Source organism: Dreissena polymorpha, chromosome 9 (genome assembly GCF_020536995.1).
Source record: "Dreissena polymorpha isolate Duluth1 chromosome 9, UMN_Dpol_1.0, whole genome shotgun sequence".
In the NCBI taxonomy this organism is placed as follows: domain Eukaryota; kingdom Metazoa; phylum Mollusca; class Bivalvia; order Myida; family Dreissenidae; genus Dreissena; species Dreissena polymorpha.
Window position 1 is genome coordinate 18,206,198 of NC_068363.1, and position 8,453 is coordinate 18,214,650.

Sequence of the window (8,453 nt, forward strand, 5' to 3'; positions counted from 1 at the left end):
TTATATATAAATATGTGGACTTTCGTTGTTCAGCTTAATATTTAAAAATATATGCTTGAAAACATATCGTGATTTATCAACCAATTAAATTTACTTGTTACGGTTTGTACATAGACATAAGCTTGTAAATGATTTTTTATTCTGTCTTATTTATTCGGTATGGAACAATAGTTAGACAAAACCGTAACGATAATGAAATCCAAATGGAAACATAAATGGGAATACTTCTTGGCATATGTCTGTGACTTCCATTCTAAGGCACGAACAATACAAAATACCATATGCCGACTCGATATTAGATGGTTATTGCTGAAAAGCAGTCTTGCTAGTTTACTGGCTGGTTTAAATTATTGATTAGCCGAAAAAATTGTTATGATGTTAAACTCTGGTAAATATCAAAACAACAACATTATTTTTATTTTGTTTCATACTGCAAGCCTGCAATTACTTTGTAGGAGTGATTGAAATCGGAATTGACAATATTATTGTTAATGCGGATGTAACAGTACTCTCCGTGGTTTAATATTGTCTTCTTTCTACAGTATTGGATTTTTCCTGTAGAAAGGAGATATATGGCATATACAACCTATTGTTAAGAAGGAAACATTCGGTAGCTGTATATCTGTTTATTTTAGATGTTTTTTGTTTAACCCCAATATTTAACTTTAACTATACTCTAGGGTATCTGCATGTACAAAATTGATTTATTTATCCAATGTTTTAATCAGCAATTGAATACGCAAACTCCTTGGAAAAAAATCCAAATAAGATTCGTATACTAGTGTAGGGTTAAAACCCCTATACATGTCTAACACAGGACTGTTACTTTATGTACCATACCACTTCTTGTTTAAATGTATCTCTACGTCTATTTCTAAACTGGCATATACAAGAAGTAACACATACAGAGCTAGGGTTATTTAAAAACATATCCATAACCATACTCGTTTAACAACTGTTTAATATGTGAGACCGCATTGATGTGTCCTTTATGACACTATTCAGCATTCATAGTATACACAGTATGGAGAATAATATTATCACTCAATCTAATACTAAACACATATTTAACATTCTTATAAAACGATTAATGTAGAATGGGTATATACCCAACTCTCCATAAACACATGTGTTACAACTGTTGAGTCTTACTAGTAGCATTGGTTTACAGAACTTTGAATGGATACGTTCTGTTTCTTTACACTTTGTAAAACCCCATATTTCGGAGGCATAGTTAAGAATAGAACCAAAATTGCATTAAATAACTTGCAAAGTATTTTAGGTTTTAGATCATACATTTTTCACTTGTATAGCAAAGTTTCATAGCCTTAAGGGCTTTACTTACTAATGTTCTTGGTTCAATGTGAAACTAGCTGTATAATGTATAACAGTACCTAACTAATAAAAGTTATTAACTGTTTCGATGTTATGGCCATCGTATGTCCATGACACATGTTGGCGTAAACGGCTCCTCTTACGGAAAACCATAATTTTAGTTTTTGAAGTGTTTTCTTTAAAGCCCCAAGTATTACAATACACAAGAGCCATTTTTATCCCATACCATAATGATTGACACAAATTTGTTACAACTTTTTTTTTCAGAATCTGCACAACACAAATTGGATATATGAATATAAACTAGGCTCTTATTTTTTTTTATTTTTTGTAATGGTTTGTTTTCGTCGCATGAAATTACGTCATACTATCATGTAATGCGTCATAAATTGCGTATTATATTGAACAGAAATAAAATGTACGCAAAGCTGATTCAGTAATATAATTTTCGGAAAGGAACAAAAGAAGCACGATATGTTATATAAAGGATAACACACGGTAGGTAGAGCTGGGTCGGACGGTTATATACTCGGCTCTAGCCGCATAATTGCCCTCGGGCCGTTATCTCGGCTGCGTGCGATTATAAACGTAGGCCTAGTCCTGCTGTGTATTATTGTCTTAATAACACTTGTACAATTTGTACTTTACCGATGCAATTTACAATAATATTTGTAAAACATTGTGTCCATATGTATGTGATACGAAATAGAGTTTTATAAGGGGTATTTTTATTAGAGATAAATGCGCTTTCTTTCGCACAGGGGTACCGAAATCCGCTACGTTTTTACATGTAAAAATGATATCAATATTATTAAACATTTCCAATTGGACATGTATCAATTATTGCAGTACAAAGTGCAAATCTTTTTTTGTCCTTTTCTGATATAAATGTACGTTCTATAACGGGGAATTCGGTCAGGCTACATATTGAAGCTACCAATTTCAGACGCTCGCAAAATAGCGATTGATAACGGAGTTTTCGTTAATTCTTACAAAGCGGGTACCGCAATTCCCTATTATTTTACATACAAACGTGATATAATAAATACTTTTAATTTCTAAAATTACTAATATGACATTTATCAATATATTAAAATGCAATTGCGAACAAATTAATGTTGTTTGACGAGGAGTTTGGCAATTATACGCATTGAAGCTTCCACTCGCACTTGTAAAGACTATGTTTCGGATTGCAAATGAAATACTTTCAATGCCTCAAACTGATTTCCTTGACACCAACTGTCCGAGCAATATTTACCCCACTGACACCGTTTAACCCTATTCCACTTTCATGTTTTCGAAGATTAAAGAAATCGTTTGCAAACAATGAGAATCTGGACATTCGGCTTGTCTGGAAAATGGCGGAGAGGTTGTTTACATCAGATGCACCCATTTTTTTTGAAAGATATTTAGATACGTATTTCATTGACATGCGGCGATATGTCAATTGCAGAAAGTGTTTTTTACAATATAATTAGACATAACTGAATTAGTTTGTTATCTTATTACTATTTAACCATTATTAAATTCGCGTTCTAACCGAGTGAAAACCCAACACAAAATTTTAATTTAGTAAAATACCTCTTTTAAAGATTTTGAACAATGTCAACAGTATGTTCGACTATTAAAGTCGAATTGCTGATAATTGCGTCAATAGTTTTCAAACTGAAGAAAACAATAAAAATGTGCACATCTACAGTCTGTTTTCTTAATTATCTAAATTCGCAACATGTCATAAAGATGGTATTACTGTCAACATAAATGTTCACTAATTAAGTATTAAGCAGGCGAGCATAATATGAGTTCCACGATAGGCATTTTTATTATACCACACCGTCGGATATTTTGATAAAATAGAGCAATATTTCATCGCCATTGAACAACACATTGTCCGTCTGTGCTGCCTCTTCATCTGAATGTCACTTAAGGACATTGCATGCCGTGAACAAATGACATCGCCTTGCATGCCGCAAACATATGACAGACATTGCATGCCGCGAACATATGACAGACATTTCATGCCGTGAACATATGGCGTCGCCGTGCTTGCGTGTCGCCACTGCATGCAGCATCCGTCTTAAGCCACACGATAAACGAGTAAAAAATAAATCTGATTTAGTTAAAGATAAAGAAATATCAAAGAGCGAATAAAACGGTGCGGGTTAACATATTTTTGTTAAAACGGATAATGCATCACCAGCGGTATAAAGACGCTTAGAACGACTGGGAGCTTTCTTCATTTCTAAAAAGGCTTATAGAATACAAACAAAAATATGCTTTTACAACCAAACCGTGCATATGATTATATTGAAAATTCTATACTGTGAGTTCATAAGACAATGGTTTAATAATTGTTGGTAATAGCTCAAGTATGTGTTTAGCCTTGCTATGTTATCATATACATAAAGCACAATTCTATATATTAACGTTTAATGAAAATGGATCACTCAGTGAACGTAGCTTAATTTAAAATGTGCAAATGTTTACAATTGCATGAATTGTGCATACAAACTTGTTAACTAGTTTACAAATTTCCTTATTAAACGTTTATTTACAATGTACATTCGACCCAAGTTAAATCACTCCTAAATAGTAAATCAATCCATTCAAGTTTGTATATCTTCAAAGGGTACTTATATATAACTTATCCCTAATAAATACCACTTATATATTACGTGTTGTATACTAAAATAACTTCGAATGTTTTTTAAATATGTGATATAACACATAATCTAATAGTGTAAAGCAGAAATTCAGAGAAAATATAATATAGTTAAGAAGTTTAAAAACATAATATGCTTAATAAAGAATATGCTTAACATTACCTGTTTCAACAGGAGCGTTTGTCCCGTGCAATAATGAGAGTCTTTATTTGCAAGCGCGTATTGCATAGACAAATCTATTCAAAATAAAAGTATGTATATAAAGTAAGAACATTAAGAATCACCAACACGTCAGATTGAGAGCTGCAACGTTTATTTTCATCCATAATGCAACATCTTATATTATCCATCGATTACGAGACATCGAATCGATGTCATGTAAAACATAGTTTGTGCATATTCCATGATAGGAAAATCAAAGTAACTATCGATTGTTCTTTTTTTCTGAGCCGCCACGACAAATTAACGAAGCTGTCAACCTCTCTGATTGCCTCGCAAATTGTCTGTCACTGTGGCTTCCTATAAATGTTTCTGGTATGTCATAACAAATAATCGATTTGCCAGTGTGGTATGTTTATCATATATATTGTTATGATTATTTGTGTTTAATTTATTAATCACAATTGATTTCTAGTTATCGTGTAGATTCTTCTTTGTTGTGTTATGTTATCTTTATAACATTTTGAAATTGATGTTTAATGCTGAACACAAATTGCCCTAGACATTTTATGTATCGATTCTTTATTTAACAACTTATGCTATTTAACACTGATCACATTTGTATGCCTTTTTATATGTTATTATGTTTTGAATATGTACACTCATGGACTGTATGTCTATTGTGTATTGGATAAACCTTATTCTATCACTATTGTTATACTATCATATGATTTGATTGTAAACATCGCATAACTACCATAAACATGCTTAATAATATATAAATTGATGACGTATAACTGCAGCTTCATTGGGTTGACAAACGTTTATGACAATAGTAAAACCATCATAAATCTCTTCTCAATGCACATACACACACAATACAAAGGATTCAAACAGTCATCTTGTTAACTGTTAGTATTGCTTCATCAATATTCCACAATATATGTAATGCATGGTATGTTAGAGTAATTAGAAAAGAAGCCACACTTGCGTTTTCGAAGATCATTCCTTAAGTTTCAAAATACTTCTACGGTTCTTGTATAACTCGTTTCATTACATTTACTTAGACCAATAAGTAGATTTCACTATATTATAGTTACTGAGATGGGTTCAAAAAGGTATCACAATATATGTTTAAAAAACTTTTATATGCTTATAAAAAGACAGACCCTCATTTCATTTCCATTTGTTTTGAAAAAACAAAAGCACACAGATCATTTACACATTGTTCAAGCACGTTGAACCTACACTGTTATCAATATGAGTGTAAAAAAGTTATTCCATGCTAGAAGCCGTTATTGTCGGTAAATTAGATCAGGCAAATGATCTATTGCAGAAAGCTAATTTATTTAACAGGGAGTCGCTTGATTGCTATAGTGCTCTAACTACCATTTTCATTTTTTGGAGAAAAAACGCATGTAAAGGTTTAACCTTTATTTTCTCACTTATTTATGCACGTATGTGGACAAAATATACCGGAGTGTTTATCAGCAAACGGAAAATATGAATATAATTAAATATTAACTGTACTTAATTGTATGGTAATGTTATTTGCAATTTTATGTATGGGGATAGAGCATTCTAGTAATACAAAATTAAAAACATCGTTAATGCTGAACTGCTCTGTCGGGAGCATTTTATCGGTTACGGGTCTGGACATTTATTCATTGAACGTCATTGAGAGGGATCTTTACAATTCTGAAATGAAATTCAGTCACGTGTTGTAAATTCTGACGATTGGTAGTGTAACGTTATCTACATTATAATTGTACATTGTAATATATATAAAGGGACAGATAAATGCACGTAATAATACATATATAATAACAGAATCTACCTCATTGTACATTATTGTGTTGTTGTTATTGTGTTATTGTTGTATAAACAAACTAATTTATGAAATAGAATCTTCGGGTAGGATGTAATAATATTTGAAGAATTGATTATGGAAGTATGCTTTCATTTCTCCCATGTAATTCAATTATCGGGAACATATGTTGATTTGTCTTTAGTCCTTGATTAACAATTCGACTCGTACATAATAAGTTCCAATTCAGATATGGTATATAATGAAATTTAAATAATTGAAATATCCAATTTCCCAATGTACATAACAAATGCAAGTTCGGATTGAGTGTATATCTTAAGGGTATCGGGGTTTACGTAATTGATTATAGGAGTGTTAGGTTTCACACTACTAATGTGGTTTGTCCATAAGAGAACACCTGGTTATATGATCAAGTATGTTAATGAAATAAGGTCTCCTATTCACAATCGTTATTATCCACACATGTTCATCACGAACGTATTGGTCAAACGTGATAATTGTATATTGCACTTTTCTGCTGTGACATGCGGTACAGGCATGAGCGATCCATCCAATCAATAAGGGTTATTTGAAGGGGTGGGTTTAAAAAATCGTCCGAAGAGAAGAGTCAACCAACCAAAAATGGAATAAGAGATATCTAAATTTTATGTTTATTTTGATGAGAATAAAATGTACTGTGTCACGTAATTATGTATCGTTCGTGGAAAACACACAGTAACAAGCAAAGTTCATTTCCGTTTTTATTTATGTTGAATATATTCTAACACAACGCTCACTATTGTTCGTGAAATACAATTTTACAGCGCGGTGGCCAACATGGCCACCACGTCAAGAAGACGTGACAACTCTCAAAGTTCTTTTCCAAATCTAACCACAGATTTTTTTTATCTTACAATAACCACACAGCATTTTATTCATGGGTACATAAACATAAAATTTAGATATTAACTATCCCATTCTTGATTGGTTGACTGTACTTTTCCCTTGATTTATTAAACCCACCCCTTCGAATAACCCTTGTTGATTGGAAGGATCGCTCATGCATCTACCATATGTCACAGTTTGTGATGACCATGTGCAGATAATTTCATTAAGCATTCTCGATCATATAACCAGATGTTCTCTATGGACAAACCACATTGGTAATATGAAACCTCACACTTTTATAATCAATTATGTAAACCCCGATACACATTCAATCCGAACTTGAATCTGTTATATACCTTGGGAAATAGGAATTGCACTTTTATAGTCAATTATTTAAATTTCATTATATAACATATCTGAATTTGGACTTGTTATATCAGAACTAAGACAAACCAACATATGTTCCCGATAATTTAACTACATTGGAGAAATGAAACCATACTTCCATAATCAATTTTTCAAACTTCATTACATAACACCATCCGAAGACATCTGTTATGTTAATTCCTAGATACCTGCAACATACAGCTACTTTACAAGATGAACTCTCAAATAGTTTGATCACTTTAAACTGTTAACTTCTGTTTACGTATACGATAGAAATCTTGATGTAAATAACCTTTCAACATTTTCTTACGTATCAGTAATTATAACACTTACTAATTAATTACCCAAATATATAATTAAAATATTTCCCTATTATTAAATCTATCTGTACTTAAATTTCTATCATAAGAATAACAATTAGCATATACCGTTATGTCACAGTAGGTTAATTTGAGCGTGAATTCTACTTTGCTCTTAGTCCCGCAGATGGTGCAGTACAGCATTTATCCGATAACGTAATATTAAAGATCTCGTTCTCACAAACACAGCGATTTAAAAAAACTCATTTTTGGCAAAAATTGGAGATATAGCACTATAGTAATTAAGCGACGACTGGGAGAGATTTATATGTCATTCATTTTTGACCGAGACAATTTATTACATGCGTAACAGTTCTAAGGGAAATCGTACATTGTACACGTTTTAGCGATATACAATTTAATTGTGCATATTAAGCAATATTTAGCAAGTGAAGAAAAACATAATACACGTGATAAATGTATTGGTCAATCAATGATATTTTAGATATTTTAAATCGAACTGATCACATAATGTTCATGTCCAACTAACTTAATATTTTTTATGAATAGTTTGCATTACTGTTTTATCAATTTTAACATCTTATTTTATAACATCAAGTTTATTGAGTCAGATATGAATATAAATACCTTTTCAGCAGTTCCATTTTGTATTTCACAACATTGTGATATTTTTATATATATAATATGAAATGCAAAACATGCTATTAAAAATGTATCGGTATTTTCTATAGAGAAGATATTGTAGGCTTATGCAATATATGTTAATGGCATGAATCACTGAATTAATGTTATTGCTATTACCTTTAGTAGTTTAAGTAATATTAGTGCACAACATTATTTATTAAGTGATTCTGTACATATATTCAGTTAACGCTGCGCTGAATGTCGTATCTA